The sequence below is a fragment of the Lathamus discolor genome, chromosome Z (assembly GCF_037157495.1).
Source record: "Lathamus discolor isolate bLatDis1 chromosome Z, bLatDis1.hap1, whole genome shotgun sequence".
Taxonomy (NCBI): Eukaryota; Metazoa; Chordata; class Aves; order Psittaciformes; family Psittacidae; genus Lathamus; species Lathamus discolor.
This window is the reverse complement of record NC_088909.1, coordinates 2507222-2524963: the sequence shown is the minus strand read 5'-3', so window position 1 is coordinate 2524963 and position 17742 is coordinate 2507222. Positions and strand designations below refer to the sequence as shown.

Below are 17742 nucleotides of genomic sequence, written 5' to 3'. Positions count from 1 at the left end.
CAGGAGAGGCTCCTGCTGCAGCACCATTGGGACCGGCACCTCCAGCAGCACCCAGCACATCAGGAACAGAGAGGGGCCAGCACAGACTCCACCCAGAGGCTTGGGTAAGGCAAAGGCGACAGCTAAATCCATGTGTGTTCGCATGGTTCACCCCAGCACAAGACAGAAAACCGTAACTAACCTTCTCACTGTGAAAACCAGCATTTTCGGTACCATAAAAACCTGCCCAAAATGCCAAAAGGGGGAACTGGGACAGCCATGGAAGGAACAAGCCAGTGCCAGAGCCCGCACCGCCAATGAAAACCAGATTTTGACCAGGAGCTGAGCATGGAACGTGCAGACCATGCTCTGCTGTCACTGAACAGGAGTCTTCAGGGCCTTTACATCCTATCTGAATCCAGGATTATTTCCATGGCAACTATCTGGAGAACTTATTAAGTAAAAAAAACCAAGAACAGTTTGAACACACAGAACCTACATTCATAACGTACTGACTAAATTAGCGGCACTAAGGTTTCCAGTAATCAAAATAAATCAAGTTCTAGCAACTCAAATCTTCTCTTTGTCCCAGCTAAGAAGAAAAACCTGATAGTAACATCAGTGTGGCGGGAGGAGGAGGAATTACAGGTTTTCTAAGACCTATACAAGCCGTACATAAGTCAAGTCTTATCCCATTCGAGTGGTTCAACAGACATTATTTTAATATCTGGCAGTTCAAGGACTGTTAAATAAGGCTGAGTTTCCACAAGATGATAAACTTCATAGCAAGGCAGCTACTAGAGAACCAAAAAGATAACAATCATGTGGCACAGAACAGTTATCTAGTAGAAAACCTCACTGAATCCCCCCAAATTTGTCTATAAAAAAAAAGCATAATCTGCAACTCTGCCCTGCCAAGCTTTGTGTAGTGCTGGGTACCGCCGGCCTGCCCAAAGCAGGCTTGGACCAACGCTGTCCCATACGCACTGGGTGATGCAACACATGTGGCAATTGCCTGCTCCTGCCTGATCCCAACCCAGCTCCTACTGCCTAATCATCTTCCTCACTTCACTCAAGCATTAGCTGGAGCAGGAGAGGAAAATTCAGTGGTCCTTTATCACATCTGTGCTGAGGCACTGGCAAAGGGTGCTGTGGCTGCCCCACCCCTGGCAGTGTTCAAGTTCAAGGCCAGGCTGGACACAGGGGCTTGGAGCAACCTACTCTAGTGGAAGGTGTCCCTGACAGTGGCAGGGGGTTGGAACTGGATGAGTTTTAAGGTCTCTTCCAACCCAAACCAGTCTGGGATTCTTTGATTCTATATTTAGCTTGAAAGATTCATGAGTATGGAATATTTGCTTGGAGAAAGGACAATTTGCTTATTAGAGCTAATTTCAAATAGATTAAAAAATAGCAGAATCTGATATTAAAACACTGAAAACAATTAATCTTTCTTAATTCAATTATTCTGCAACAAAATTCCCATTTCCTTCCAGGATCTCTCTGCAAAACAGCAGACGAGGCGTGACAGAGCACTGGGGAACGGCCGTGACCGAAGGAATATGCTTGTGCCACCAGCAAGGAGCACACCCCCTGTGCCACAGCGACTGGAAGGTGGCAATGAGAGGGGACAGGGACACGCCACACATCGGGCTGGCACAGCGGCACGCAAGGGTGCAGGACCTGGTCACAGGCTCTGTGCATTCCCCTCTCAAACTCACAGCCCTGCAGTAATGTAGTGGCTGCCTCGGTACTGAGGCTTGGCTGGGCACTGCAACAGCAACCACGGCTCCTCCTAAGCACAGGGTTGATGAGGACATCACAAAGTTTTGGCAGAACGCGAAAAGAAATGCTGCCCAAAAAATTTCGTTAACAGCAAATTCAGGGTGAGAAAATAAGTCTTAACAGGAATGATTTTGGAAGTGCTGTTAAAGAAGTGGTTAAATGAACCGCTGGCTCCGTCGTTAAGTTCAGCTTGGGATATTATAGGCATTATCGATTTACCTTACATCAACCTGGAAACTCATTTCCAATAGTTTCTAATGGAACCTGGATTTTCTCAGGCCTAATATGCCTTGTGAGGTTGAGCCTCCTGCAAGGAAATACAATACCACAGGATTAAAATGGCAGCTGTCAGACAGACAACAGCCCCATTCATTTAATGAAGATAGCCCAACGGTGATAGGGATTTCTAAAGGCTACTCCAAAAGGCTGCTCTGCAATTAAATAGAGTGGTAAGACCAACGTGGTGAGCATGGCCTTATGAGTACCTATAGATAATGGTGTGCACCTGCGACTCGGGATTTACAGAAACCGAAGGGAGGTTATTTAAAGTTTATTTCTGCAATATCAGCTTGCACGCACTATCAATAGGCCTTTGAGAGGCAATGCTGATTAGTGATTGGCGTGGAGAGGGGCAGTTCTGGACCCCAGCTCCACTGCCTGCTCAGCCACGAACATACAAAGCATTTTGGCAAATGAGTTTTTCAGCAGCCGCAGCTGTACGGTGCGCGGAGCAACACTCCAGGTTCTATTCTTAGCTGAGCAGGGACGGAGACAGCAGAGCAGATGCACAACCAGTAAACAACTCTTCCCTACGAGCAAAGCCATTTTAAAGGAGTAAATTCCCTCTCGAACAGATGAAGATCTCTGTGAGGGTGCACGAGCATCGACCCCGTTTGCAGGCACTCAAGAGCGCCTGAGAAAAGGAAGTTTTGTGGCCACCTGAGAACAGGAACGGGCAACCTCGTAAAGAACCAGGCTCCACAGCCTTCCTCCCCATCACACACCAAGCTGGAACGGCCCGTGTCCTGAGCACCATCCTGCCTGCCTCCAGGGCAGGACCGTCCCCTGCTCCCAAGTATCACGCACTGGGGAATGCGGGATGGAAGCGGGGAGCAGGGGAATGAGGTTTTGACCAGAGTAACAAACCATCAATCCTCCATCTCTGCTTCAGCAGCAAGAGCTTCACCACTCAGGGAAACACTGTCTCCTCAATAAAATGCCCTGTAGCAGGCTCATGCTACGGAAATACTGGTCTGGTTTTCAGCCAGTAAAAAGAGTATTATTCCTTTATGGACCTGCAGGGAAAAGATTCTTCTCAAGCCTCAGAGAAAAAGACTCCTTGAATACAAAACCAAGCAGGGAATTGGGTAGCCTGAAAGGAGGCTTCCAGAAAGGTGTGAGCATAGAAAACAGAAGCTCAGAGCAGGAAGGAAACCGTAACATTAGCTACAGACTTTGAACACACATGCAGATCTGCACCACCAAACACCAACAGTGAGCAAAATACTCTGTGCCAAAGAACATACCACACTTGATCCTCAGCTATTTCCAAACTTCATCTGCAAATGCATCCTGTCTCAAGACATGAAAATCCAGACATGACAGATACATGGCAATTAACCACAACCCTTATGGTTTGCAGTGCCTCATGAGAGACAAGCAGTGCCCTCAGCCCCAAGACATCCTGCGGAAGCAACCGGCCGCTTGCAGAAATCACCCAGCACTATGTTCTGCCCCTTCTCCAGTTCTGCCTGTCTTACCCTGCAGCTCCAGGAGCTCCTGCCTCTGCCGTTGCCTCTTCCCTTCTCTTCCCATTCTCCTCCCGCTCCTTCCCTTGAAGTCACCAGTCCCATTGCCCTCCCTCCTGGCAGCGGTGCCAGATGTCATCCTGACCCGCAGCCGCCAGTTCGGGTCAGTTATCAGGGTTATGGTGCAAGGGGAGCGATGGGCTCCACAACTGCTCGCAAATAGAGCCCTGGGCTATTTCTCCTGGTAGCAAACTGCCCACAGCAGAGCTGTAAGACTGAAAGACTGCTCATGCACACCGCGATGAAAGCCTAAGGCACCGAGAGCTGAGTAAGGTGACCCTTAACTATGTTAAGCACCAGTCATTCGTAGAAGTGACACTTACTGCACGAGGGGGATGGATGACTTGAATGCCTCCTGCAAGAATAACTGCACACTGAAGGCAAAGGCTAAAGTTTCTGGAGAAGGGATGCTGCTGCTTGCTGGGAAGGCGATGCTGCAGCACTCCAAGGAGATCTACTCAAAGACCCTGGGCTGCTGCAAGGAGATATCAGAGGCACTCATCGGGGAACATCATGTGTATTTAAACCAAAACCAGACCTGTATTCTTGACCAAAGTCCACTCCTTGAAGGATGTGCCCTGATGAAGGAACAGCTCCGAGGCAATGGTATGCAGTTTGCTGGAAGGAGAGAGGAAAGCTTCAAGCCTGACATAAACCAGGGCTCAGATTCCTCTATCATCCCGAGACTGCACCACAGATAAGGCTGCGTCAACTTTTCCATTTGAGCACTCTCCCCTCAAAGGTTTATAGTCAGGGTGAAAATGTTTTGGCCAGGTGGAAACTTACCATACAGGCTCCCAAAGCCGGGAGCTGCCCAAGTATATAAAACATCACAGTGTCACCCACCCAGACCTGGTTTCCCCCCATTGGAAAAGAGAAAAGCCCATTTTCCTCTCCACTGAATTCTCCAGATTCCTCTACAGCAGATAAGCAATACCCCTCATAGGGGATGGGGCTGCTCATCTATAGTCCAGAGCCCCCACAGGGGATGGGGCTGCTCATCTACAGTCCAGATCTGTACAAAGTGCCCCACAACATCAAACAACCCAAGGGACTGAAATACAAACAGATTAAACATTAACCCGGGAGCTAAGCACAGGGCATTGCGACCTCAGCGCCGCAGTCCTGCCCCAGCCCAGTGCTGCTGGCCGTGCCCCAACCTCTCCCACTGTGCTGTGCCTTTTGGAGAGGCAAAACTATGAAGATGGTCCATGGAAAGCAGTCCCCAGGCCAGGGGCGGTAGGCACCAGTCCCTGCTCCTGCTGGGGTGCAGCACCCAGCACCCAACCCCACATGCTGGGGACATGCAGGGTGATGGGGAGGTATCTGGGTACCAACGAGCAGCACAGTGTGTCCCCCTTTGCTTCACTGCAGTTATCCCTGAAGACAGAAATATTTGTGCTTGTTTTTCTGCTGCTGCTGAGCAGCTATGAAATGTCTCCCACTACAGAGGGCCGGAATAAATCCCAGCTCCTGAAGCAGCATCTGAAATCAGCCTCTCTCCGATCTCCACCACAATTTCAAACCTTTAATTTACTCCAGTGAAGGCAACGTTTGTGTTTGTTTACCGGCCACAGAGGAGCTTCTGAGCACTGGTGGTTTATCACATTCACCCAACAGATATATTCTGGGGAGCCTCTTGGACTGGCCATGACTTGTCACAAATTACTGGTCACAAACTTTTCCTCCCTGTCCCCATGATGGCAGGCACACGCAGTGCCTCCAGCAGCCTTTTGGGATCGCCTGAAAGAAGCCTGGCTTTCTCCTTTCCAAAGTTCAAATAGAAAAGGAAACAGAAAGGAGGAAAGCAGCCTGATTTTCTTCTCATTCCCCTGTTAAACCTTGCAGTGCTGGCCTGAACTGCAGCATTCCTTGCCCAGGGAAGCACCCCGGCAGGCTCTATGGAAGGATGAAGGCCATGTGGAACCCGGAACACTTTCCCCCAGTACCTTCCATGAATTTAGGATTCACTGGTGTACGTCAGTGAAGCAACTTTGCTCTTTCTACAGGAAAGGGACAGATTGCAGGAGAAAACTCTATCCTAACTGCTGCCAAATTCCACAGATTTAGTTATTAGTAGGCAATTAGGAACCTTTATTAACACTTCCTACTATGTTAAGCTCCATTTGCACCGCATCCCTGCGCCAGCCTGGACGTTTCCGATGGAGCGGCACCCTGGCTCCAACACACACGTGGCATCACGTACCAAAAACTGTGTCTTCCTGCGCACTGCCTCCCAGGCCCCTTCCCTGCAGATGTATTTAATGTGGTTGTCTTATAAAATAAATCTCAATGAAAAAAATCAGAGATTAAAAACAAGGGAGTAAGGGGAGGTAAATAAAAAGCACGGCTGCACAAAGGGAAAAACAGTTTTGCTCTTGTTTTTTAACTCACAATCAACATCTGAGCTATTCAGGAAACTGGTGCACTGCCCTCCAACCAACTTCAATTAGGGAATTCAAAAGCAGTCAGACAAAAGAATGCCTGGGAGTTACTGCACCGCACAGAGATATTTTTAGCAAGAGCTGGGAGGCTGTTTGTGGGACACTGCTTTGCTTCCACTGCATTTCAGCTTTTGTATTTACATTCACAGGACAGTAGGATTTACTAGGTCAGAGGGAGAAAGAGAGGAGAAATGACATAAATGATGCAAATCATTTTGCTTTCTGATACTCTAGGAAGGTATCTGAGCAGAAGCTGATGGAGACCAGAATGAAACACAACATTTGCCTCCATCTGCTTCAGAAAACCATCTTTCAGCTGAAATCTCAAGTCACTCTCTCTGAAGGGGGTGATGTAAAAGAGCACACACAGCCCTGGAAATGTCTGGGTGCCCTCTGCTCAGCATGGAGCAAGCTGCCTTAACCCACAGCAGAGCTGCAGCCAGATCCAGCCACTGACCTCTCCCCACCCCCTGGTCACCAGATGGCTTCACAAGTGGCACGGCAGTGATGCTGCCACATGAAGACACCCATCCCAAGCCCACGGCCACAGATGCTGTTCGGCTCCTCAGTCCGGCGCAGCCGTGCATGACCCAGCCCCAGCGCTTCTGCTTCCGAGAAGCCATTTCCTTACAACGAGAGGCTGAAGCTGCGCTCCGGCCATGGCTCGGGAACAGCGGGGCCTGCGGGGAGCTGGGAGGTGATGCCCAAAGGCAGGGCTGGTGCTGGGGAGGCAGCGGGCACCCACCGCCTGCGCCATCGCACCGCTCCTCCAGCGCAGCCCCCTCTTCCGCTCCCTCCCACCACTGCGGCAGCGCAGATGGCAGCAGTGTGACCTCGCTGTTCCTGCCTCCTTGTTTTGATCCTGCAGTCTTGATTGTTCAGGCTAATCCCACACTCCCAGCCTTGGCTGCCAGCCAGGACTGTTATTAATGGCACAAAAGCTTCTCATTCCAGCTACTTCTACATCCGCTAATGCTGTTGTTCCCTTCTCTCGCTCCCCCTCTCACCACATTACAAACTGGAGCTGGAATATATTTTATAAGGGGGGGGGAACCTTTCTCTGATCACCCTTGCACGCCGAAGGCTCCACCACAACCATACAGGAAAGGGTTGTCTGCTCCAGCAATAATTAGCAATGCCAAAGCAGTAAGACCACCCCAGTCATCCAGCGATCGGCTCCAAAGCAATAAACAGCACACGGATGTGGGGAGTTTCCAGCAATCCCTGAAGGAAACACAGGATCCCAGGCAGAAGTATGCACAGCTGCCCTCAGAGCCCCACGGATGGGGTCTGCTGCGCAGGGCAGGAGGAACAGCGATACTGACCAGGGGGCCAGGGACAGGCAGCACTGTGGCCCCAGTGGCACGGCACCCATCTGCTTTCCTGCCCCTGCTCTGTGCAATTGCATTTACACAACTGTGAAGCCCTCATTAAAAGCACACACTGTTGGCAATTTAGCCCCTCACACACCAAGTCTTTCACGGCAGGTCTTCTCTCCCTCTGCAAGGAACCCGAAGTCCCCTGTGCAGGGCCAAAGAGCTGTACTCGGGCACATGCCCTGTGTCTGGTGAAGCCCACGACACCGAGTGCCTGCCCTTCCCCATCCTCCCTTAGCTGTAAACTCCCTCCCAGTGAGAGGTCTGCAGGGCAGAAGCCCTGTGGGGTGATGCTCCACTGGCCTCACCGACCAGCGGGCTGCTGGCACAGTACTGGGGTGCAGGTCTCACACCGGCTCAACCCGCTTGGACCTGGTTTGGAAGGGGATGGGATGAGAATACTCATATCAGTGCTTTCTGATCTAGCAGGGACCAGCCAGCCATGCCCACCACGCACAAAACAGCCCCTGGGGCACAGCTCACAGCGGCTGCAGCTGCGACCGACAGCCCATAAAGTCTGGTCCTGAGTCAGCTGAGCACAGCAAGGCCTCAGCACACACTGGAGGCCCCCGGGCTGACGGTTAATGAGGTTTAGAGCTGCTCTGAACTGCAAACCCAGCAAGAGACAGTGCCCTGGGACCCCCCCGGGGGAGCAACCCCCCGATCCCGTGCTGGGGATGTGCTGCATGCGGAGCATCACGTTGGAGCCGTGTCTGAAGAAACCTGCCTGGTTTTCAGCCCCAGCCGTCGCCCTGGTGAGATGATTCACCATCCTGCCCTCACTACTTGTCAAAACGCGGGGAAGGAGAAAAGAAAAGCAGCTACGGGCAAGTTTCTTCTGATGAGGAAGGTCAGTACATTTTTAATAAAGGGCTCTTTAAAGATAATCTCATTTCAGTATTTACACATGTTAAAGAGGTTACAGAGACCCAGGCATAATGAAGTCAAAGGAGAGGACAATAAAAGCATGGCTGGGATACCACGGTGTATCTCTATTGCTGTTGGAGGGCTCGAGCAGCAGAGGAGGGGATACCCCGCACAGGAGGGGGTTCAGGCACCAGGAACCACTGCCTATTGCTCACTCACAAAACATCAGTAGCAGTATCTCCTTCCTTAGATCCAACAGCTTGGTCTCTTTTCCCTTAAACCCAATGGCATGAGTTTCCATCTCACACCACCCAGCCCCTGCCCGCTGCTCCACTGGCACACTCAGCCGAACAGGCTGGTGCAAGCCCCTTGCTCTCCCCATCCGACACAAACACTGGAGCAGTAGCTCCTACTTTAGATGTAGCCCATGTTTACCGGTGCACAGGCCTGATTTAAACTCCTGAAGACACCTCCAGCCTTTCACTATAGCAACCCCAGCAGATCTTCCCACTTTGGGAGCAGCTTCGCAGCGGAGCTCTGTATCGGTAGAGGTTAAAACTGACACAAGAACTTAAATACGAGCCAGCAGCTCCTGCTGTCAGCAGGGGTGCTTCATAAAAGCCCTGCTCCAAAGGCAGAGCTCCAGTGTAGCTCCTCATGTGCCACAATTAACCCCCACAACTGAAAATTCTCCCGACATGCTCAGCTCTCAGGAGCTGCTCTCATTCTCCTCGGCTCTGCGAGCACTGGGTTTCTGTGACACGCACCACACACCATTTACTTCAGGACAATTGAGGGTGATGGTTTGGGGATGGAGGGTACACACCAACTAAGCGTACAGTCCATGAGGGCACCAGGAACAGAACATTTATGTCAAGCTTGGAATTACTCCTCTACTGTGCTTGGGAAAGAGCTGGCGCCTGTTCCAAATCGCTGCGCTTCGGTGCAGACGGTGCAAGAGGCAAAAAAAAAAAGAATCTTTATTTAAAACTACTTAATAGTCGCAAGATCAAGCAGAACAAATGGAAAAGCATGTTCTGAGCGAAATGTTACTTCTAGAGCTCAAATGGCACTTAAGTCCACATCAGAGAACATTCAGCTGAGGTTGCAGAGAGCCAGGAGAAGGAAGCAGGGAAACCAGCCTGGATTACTGGATGCTGGGCAGGTACAGCAAAGCCATGTGGAACTGCAGGTATTTAGCACAGCTGCCCCACTAACACATACATTGGAGTGGCTTCGTGAAGCAACTGGGTGTTAAGAAGTAATTAGAGCAGCAGGCAAGAGAGTCACAGACGTAAGGGAGAGAAGTGAAGAAAGACCAACAAAAATAGTTCAAATTAACAAAATCGCTTCCAAAGCCAAAAGGCCTCAGTGTAGTCATCTCAGCAAACAGCCCCACAGGCACAGACAGAACTTCCCAGAGTTCATCCCTGCACTTTCTGCAGATACGGACCAGCAGCTACAGCAGGCATTTAAAAAACAAGGCGGTATTCAAAGCAGAGCCTAATATCCTAATATTTAAAGGATGCGAGGTCTGCTGCAGCCCTGTGATGGGCTGTTCTCATGCTAGCAACCTGCCTAAGAAACCCAGTGCTTTCAGTCCCATTTCTTTAGCTTCATCTTCCAGCCAGCAGGGACCTTCCTCTATTTCAACACATAGCCTGGAACAAAGCAAGCAGGATGGGTGTCAGACAAGGTCGGCCCGAATCCGGAGGGCAGCAGATGCTTAGAAGGCGACTGCGCTCCCAGCACCCTGCCCAGGCTCTGGCAGTCATTAACGGACGGGCTTCCAACCCACCAGATGCTCTCAACTTTCTCCTTGCTAAGCTAAATAGCTTGTGTTTCCAAGACCTAGTGCATGAAATGAGTCTTCTGAGCCCCATTCAGCCAACCAGCCTCTTCTCTTTTCTTAAATGAACACTATGTTAATCTCATTAGCTGTGCTATAGCAAAGCCAGTCTGTGAGTTGGTCCCACCTACTACCCAAATAATCTTCAGCAGCTCCCATAACACAGGGACTGCTCTAACCCCAGCGGTACTGGAGAATAAGAAACAGTACTGGGTTTAGGATAAACCCAACCTTATGGTGCCAGGACAATGGAAACAGCAGCAACCCAGAGCATCCCTTCTACCCTATCCCAATGGTGAGCAGTGCCTGTTGCTGGCCTTCCCCAGCCTTTGGCTACAGCACACCCACACCTCAAGAATGTCCCTGCACCACACCTATACCTACTCACAAACATACAGCCCAGCCTCAGCACATCCAGCCCCACACAAGTCTCCCCTGCACATGAGCAGCAGCAGGTAACAGCTGACGGATGCTTCTGCTGAGCTCTCCTATTTCTGTACAATTATAGGGCTCAAACAACAAAATACTGAGGGTTTCAAGTGTGGACGGACATCGCTTGGAGAGTATGGCTTTGGCCCTTGCTCATGGCATCACCAGTGCTTAGGACATCCCTTGGGGAGAACCCAAACTAGAAATCCTAACCAGCGTAGTCTTTAGTTCAGACCCACCTCATGTTCACGATCGGGAACAACATAAACACTCACATTCTGTGACCCCAAACAAGTTCACGTGGGAAAGCACTGTGCTCAAAAGACAAAGCATCACCTGACAGCAACACACCTACATGGAACAGTCAGGCCTGCACCTGGGGAAACAATTTAATCACCAGTTTCTGCTTCCCCATGGGAGCCAAAGCACCTCCTATGTCCAAAGCACCAGGTCACCTCTTCTCCAAGAAGAAGTCACTTCTGATCTCGCACATGAGGAGATGAAGAAGATGCCTTGGCACCAGGGCTGCAGCAGGAACACAGGGACAAGGTGGGTGCGGATGGTGAAGCTGGCAAAGCCCTCTCTAAGGGCAGGAGCACTGATACCTGCACACACACAGCCTCTTCTGAAGAGAGGCAGCAGCATCAGGGAAGGAACAACAGCCAGGAGGGATGTCCTGATGGGTGGGTGCAAGGAGCCTCACAGTGAAGGTCTCCCCGCCACGAGCCAGGGTCCCACAGGAAGGAGCACCTTCAATGATGTCCATATCACTGGCATTAATTCCTGTGAGCCTGTCTGGTAGACTGGAGCTGATGAAACAGACTGGGCACGAACAAGCGAGATTCCTGCTTCCTGGTATGTATGATCGAAGGGCACAAACACAGCAGAGGGAAAATCCACATGCTGCCCTTCACAAGGAGCACCGACCAGATGGGTCTGTAAATGGGATTAAGCGGAAGACAGCTCTACTGCATCCAGCACTCTCCTCCAGGGCTGGAAACTCGCCCTTCTGACAGCCAGGTCTCTGCAACAGGGAACCAGCCTTTTGCTTTTACCCTCTTCCTTCTTCTAAGCCACTTTGTCCCTGGTGTTTAGCTCACAGACCTGCCATCTCCCCCAGCACACAATTCCTCCTTCTCTGGAAAGGCTCTGAGATGCACATTATACAAGATACACAGAAATAAATTGTTTTTAATTCTCCAGATTCTAGTGCTCCGAAACAAGGATCTTAAAGAGCTTTGCAAACAATGGATTAAGCTTTAAGACTCGCTGAGAGGTCAGGAAGTGCCTCTCAGAAGCAGAGGAAGGTGAGCAAGGCTGAAGGCTCTGTAATGCAACTTTATCATCACTGCAGAAGTGACTTGTTTCTATAGGCACGAACACAAGTGAGTCTACCACCAATCCATCACTGGTCTAGTGACACCTTTGCCATTTTGCTCCAGACTCCGGAGCAGTTTCAATCCCACCATAAGCTTTCTAATGCCAAATTCTTGTTTTCTTTCCCACCTTAAAGCATCAGGGTTAGGGTTATCCTAACCACCCCGGGGATGTCAGCACCACCAGGTCCTGAAGCTGTGGACAGACACGAGGCTTCTCTTGGAGCACTAGTTAGGTTTGGTGTCAACGTGGCTCTCCTCCACAGGCACACAGGAAGCTTTCTCAGCGTGTATTTCCAGCAGCTCACCGGATGCAGCCCTACAGAGAAAGGCACCTTCTTGGTTAGCTCCTCAGTGTTACGACGACTTTGGGTCACTGACTACAACCCATATTAACGTGACGTCATGTACTCTGAGTGCAGCCCGGTCTGCAAAGCCCTTATTTTTCTTCCCAACTATATTTTGCATACATCTTGTAAACAAGCTTTACATCCTTTTGATCAGTGCTCTGCACGGAGCCCGGGGAGGGGGAGGAGACTTCCTGTTCCACTATTGCAATCGCTCTCAGCAACGTGCTGTGCTCAGCTCTTGCCGCCCCGTGAGCAGTGATGAAATGTTCTATTTTGGTGGCTTTTTCTTCATCTCTGTAGCAAGCGGGCTGTGCTCTAGTCCAGCACCGCTGCTGAGCTGAATGTGGGTTTTGACATTCATTTTAAAGCGGCAGAGCGATTTGTTGCAGCATCTCCTTTTGAGGCCAAGATGGCCAACTGAGAACCCGGTTCTCTAGCCAAAATGCCTTCACACTACCTGGCTTCTCTGTTTCCTTGCCAGCTGTCTGAAAGCAGGCATTTTTGCTGAAGAACTTGTTTACAGAGAACCCAGGCTCCTGTACACGGTGGAGCACAACCGTTGTGTTTTCTTGCTATTGCTTATCTGCTGCAGATAAGTCCAGTTTCTGCTTGCCCACAGGCAAGCAGCCAAACACTGATACCTCCCCATACTTCACGGTGACTTCACACGCCCCAACCCTCGCTTCTCCTACGCCTGTGGCCTTCAGGAGGTACAGCCTGACCGGACCATGCAGACACGGTGCTGCTAGGAGGTACCCTGCCCTTGTTCCAGAGACACAACACCAGCTGGAGCAGCAGGAGGTTGTTATCCTCCTCACTTTGGAAAGACCAAGCGCCCCGGACTCTGGTGGGTGCTGGAGGTCTCCAGAAGTGTAAATAGTTAAAGGCAGTCTCTGGTGCTCTCTTGTGACTCCAGCTCACCACTTCCATGTCCTCCCTTTGCCAGCTCATGTGAGGAGCTTATAAAATCAGCACACTGTAGGCAGCAACACAGGAATGTTACGGAGTCAGTTACTAATACAGTGTTTTGCATATTGTGTTTCAAACACTACATGCTCCTACATGCTCGGTGTCAACAAGGGGAAAAAATTGTCAGACCAAAATGAAATCTTCCAAAAGTGAGTTATTTGCTATCCAGCAGGCTACCAGGTGCACTGCAAGGACCCCGCAGGGATATTCCAGCATTCATTCCAACCCCTTCCTTTAGAGAACAATCTCAGTTCATTTCCTAGTGATTTTCCTACTCTGCCTGCAGTCAGTGTGCCTCCCAGCTCTGCCCACTGTGGTCCAGCACAGGCTTCCACGCAGTCTGCAACCAGCACAGGTATCACTTGGGCAGAAACACCTTGTACTCATCAATGAGATGAGCAGTGAGGAACTGGCAGGTTTAGGATACAAAACAGGGAGGGAAAATACATGCAGCACACACTCTTCTGGGTGAAGCCACTTCCAAATTCGAAGGAAAGCATTTTGTTTCCAGCAAACAGAACATACTAGATGAAGCTGTGGGTGTGCTACTCTTACAGATGCTCTATGTGAACCGAAATTTGATGAAATTATTACAGAAACATTCCACCATCTCCCAAAATAAGTATCTCTGTGTGCCTCTGCCTGGCTAGATCATGAAAAAAGCCCTGCATAGTGGAGCTCAGTTTCCATTTCCTCACACACTCCTACCAGGGCTGAGCTTACAGGCAAACGCACCGACCTTTCCTCAAAGAAATCAGTGTTTGCTGTTCCTTATAAATTTGCAGGATTTTGGCTGGCTTCCACTTCACCCACTTTTGAATACGACGCTCCCCACCCCCACACAACTGTTCTGTTCTGAGGGATGACAGGCTACCCAAAAAAACAGAGGAGCGCTCCAGCATCCTGCCTGGATGGCACCGCTCCGGCAGCAAAGGAGCACCGGGAATGTGGGACCAACCTGTTGCAGGAGCACCTCGTTGTGGTTCAGCGCACCCATTCTTCCTGACCTCCCTTTGAAATTACATTTGTCCAGCACTCCCTGTGCTCCCGATTTTCAATCATTTGAGGCACATTTTAACTCTTTATTATTTTCCTACAAAAAACATCAGACCCGGGATCCCTTGTCAAAGGCCCTCATGGTTACCAGAAGGATCATGCCGCAACCTTGCTCTGCTTTTCCGCCACTGCTGATGTGGTACACAAAGAATGAGATTTTTCAATTTGTTTTGTCCACGAGCCAAAAATTTCCTGTTAATGGGCTGAATATGGTGCCTGTGCTAGGCTCCCACCGCTCCCGCTCAACTCCCGCTCACAACAGGCACTACCTACAAGGCAGAGCTGGCCTCCTTTTGCAGGAAAATAAGGCCAAACCAGCTAGAAAGCATGTTTGGAATCTGGAGATTAATTCCATGTAAACTAATGCATTCAAACCTCTTTGTACAGCTTCAGAAAGGGCTGTCTGATCCCAGCGAGAAGTAGGGCAGCGCATACCCACGCCGTACGATGGGGAGAGCTGCCTCCATTTTGGAACTCTTTCCTAAAGCTCACCACCGTGAATGCAGAAGCCGTGTCCCGCTGCGGCCACCCGCCCGTGCCATGGACCATCACCGCAGCCCATCGCAGGCGCTGCCCGCTGCTCACAGGCAGGGAGCACGGGGCCAGGGGCAGCCTGCAGGGAGACAAAGAGGGGCCAAGAGGGCAGGGCAGCGGGTCAGGAGGCGGGAGGGCTCCCACGGGAGCCTCTGCCCTGGACCCGCAGCTTTTGTTCGCTGGAAAATGCTGGGAGCAACAAAGCGCTGCGAGGCCACGGGGGGACCCACGCTGCTGCCTCCTCCTGCCCGTGCCACAGCGCTCCCCTCGCCAGTGGCTCCCGCTCCTCTTCACCGCCTCGCTTTCTCTCTCTGGGAGATGAATTATTCAGAATGAAACCATTTTGAACTCTGCTGGGATGCTGAGCAAAGCCGAGATGGGTGGTGCTGCAGAGGAAGCTGTCAGGGACAGGACCAGGCCTTCCTCACACAGAAGGCTGCAAGTGCAATTACAGCCAACCCCACCTCGAACCCAATGCCACACAACACAGACATAACTGAAACAAAGCTCTCGGACTTCCCATCACACCCAGAGACACAACCTGAGTGCAAGGCCCAGGAACTGCTATGCCAATCCCATCCATGGAGGCTCCCCACAAAGCCACCCCACCGGTGATGCCCGAGCACTCTCCCTGTATTTTCTTCCTGCTGTCACGCTATAAAGCAGCAGAAGTAAGGACAGTTGAGCAGGGCATGGTTTGCATGGGATCTTCATGTGCCAGGGCAGCTCCGCACGCTACAGGCTATTGCTATGCTTAGGTGGGATGTGGCAGCTCCCATCAGAGACACACAGGGCTGAGGCCATGGAGGTGCCCCACAGCCAAGACCCAGCCACACTGCTGGGATGACTGGAAAACCCTGCAAAAAGCAGTGGGCATCACAGGAGTGCTGTGGAGGACAGGAGCTCTCTTGACATGGGATGGAGCCAGCACTGAGCTGCTTTCCACCAAGACTGCACCAATGGGACTCTCTGTACTGGGCGGTCTGATGTGCAGCACGCAGCCACTGTGGTTTGCACCATGTATGCTCCTTAGACACAAGCACCAGTAAGGTATTTGGCATGGGGCCCCACCATACAGCTGTATTCAGGTCCATCAACAAAAAGGTAGCTCAGAAGAAGCAGGGTTTTGTGTTGTTTTGCTTTTAAACAAGGAGACAAAATAATGAAATGGCCTGGAAACTATTCTACATTAAAAGTCACTATAGCACTAAAACCCTAGCTCTGACAGTTCTGGGTGAAGCCCTTTGGAAGTTACCATGGTAGTCGATGCAGCTATTCGCCCACTCCTTCAATAATGCTGGATTATTGTTTTTAATGCGATTCAACCACAAACAAGCAAATGTTGCTGAAGGAAAAAAGTACTTTCTCACACCATAATCCCCCCTCCAAGCCTTTATCTGTGCCACAAGTGCACAGCTAAGGAGGAGGCAGCAGGTAACAGGGAGCCAAGCCAAACACACAACGCTGAACTTTGCTCCCTCCCTCTCCAGGGAGAGAGGAAATTTAAGAAGCAGATTCAGGATTTCAGCATCCATTTCACTTTCCCTGCCCCCTCCTGAACTATCGCTCCCTGGGCCCCAAACGGCTATTCAGATGCTATGTCAGCTGAATGCTCCGCTTGCTTCCTCTCTCAAACACCAGCTCAGCAAGCCTCGCAACACGCTCCGTGTCAGACAAGAAAGCCAAGTATTTTTGGAATACATCTCTCCTCCTTTTAATTAAGGGCCCAGGTAGAGAGCAGCTCACACAGAAGCGCTCGCTCGGCAAAGCCGCATCCAGCAAGGCTGACAGAGGCAAGTTGGAGCAAGACAAGACCCAGACAAAGGAAAGCAAACACGGGCTGTAAGGGAGGAGCAGGATACAACTGCATTGACCTGCCCGGCTGTTATTTTCGCAATCCAGCCGAGGTCTAGAAACTCCTGTGGCCAAAGGGAAGGCTTCTCCTGGCTGAGGACGCCTGGCAGCAGCCTCCCCAGCGGCACAGCCCTCATCCCCCGGGTGAAAACCTCTCAAAGCCCAGTCACTGCAGGTAACCGGTGGAGACTGACGAGTCACCTCCCCATGTGCAGATAAACCCCATTCCTTCCCCAGGGACCCCCCCCAGCCCAGGGGCAACCCATGAACAAGGGCTGCTGTAGCTCTGCCCCTCCAAAATGTGCAGCTCTGAGCGGGGTGAGGCAGATGTAACAGGGACTAAGCAGCTTCCACCACTAAGCCAGCGAAGGCAAGACTGAGCCTGCACGCCGCGCGTGCCAGGGGCACCGGGTGCCATGCCATGGACCTGGTGCTGGCCTAAGCAACTCATACTGCTGGCTCTACAGAAATAATATTCCTCATTCTTAATCCCGTATAAATTATTTGTTACAATAAAGACTCGCGCTGAAAGCCTTGAGGCTTTGCTAACAAAGCTGGGCTTGCATGCAAGCTGCCAGCGTTTGAGAACTGGTTTAATCAGCTGGAGAAGCTGCGAGCGCGCTGGGGGAGCACGTCCAGGCTTCGTAAGACACAGTTTGAGTGACTCTTTAAGCAGCAATTCCTTCCCACACTCCCCTCGACTCCAGCTCACATCGGCGGGGAACAACTCAAGCTGGGAAACGCTTTGCCACAGTATGAAGTGGGAGCACACCATCACCATCACGGCCCTCGAATGGGTCCATCCACAGAGGGATTCGTATTCTTGGCAAGGGGCAGCTTCTGTGCCCAAGTGTGTTTCCAGCCAGCGCCCCAGCAAGCAGCAAGCCAACCACTTTCAAGATGAATTAAGGCCACAGCTTCCGTGGAGTTACGCTGGTGGAAGGCAGCTTTGTCAAACCGAAATGAAAGCAAAACCCGTGCTACGTTCACCCCATTGTTCTTTGCCTTTTCTAATAGCTGTTTTCTCTCCTCCATCACTCCCCGGCTTCGCACGCTCAGCTGTGACTCT

At 51.1% G+C, this 17742-nt stretch overlaps 1 protein-coding gene across 3 annotated transcripts in view; it reads right to left on the bottom strand.

Annotated features, from left to right (window-relative positions):
- ANKRD11 (ankyrin repeat domain containing 11) overlaps window positions 1-17742 on the bottom strand; it is a 152705-nt gene that overhangs the window by 70948 nt on the left and 64015 nt on the right. Inside the window, exon 3 of one of the 3 annotated variants that reach the window (XM_065661054.1) lies at window positions 12041-12229. The exons of the other annotated variants lie outside the window; for them this stretch is intronic. The gene's annotated coding sequence lies outside the window, so the exon portion shown is untranslated. The remainder of the gene's footprint in view (window positions 1-12040; window positions 12230-17742) is intronic. 3 annotated transcript variants of the gene reach the window in all.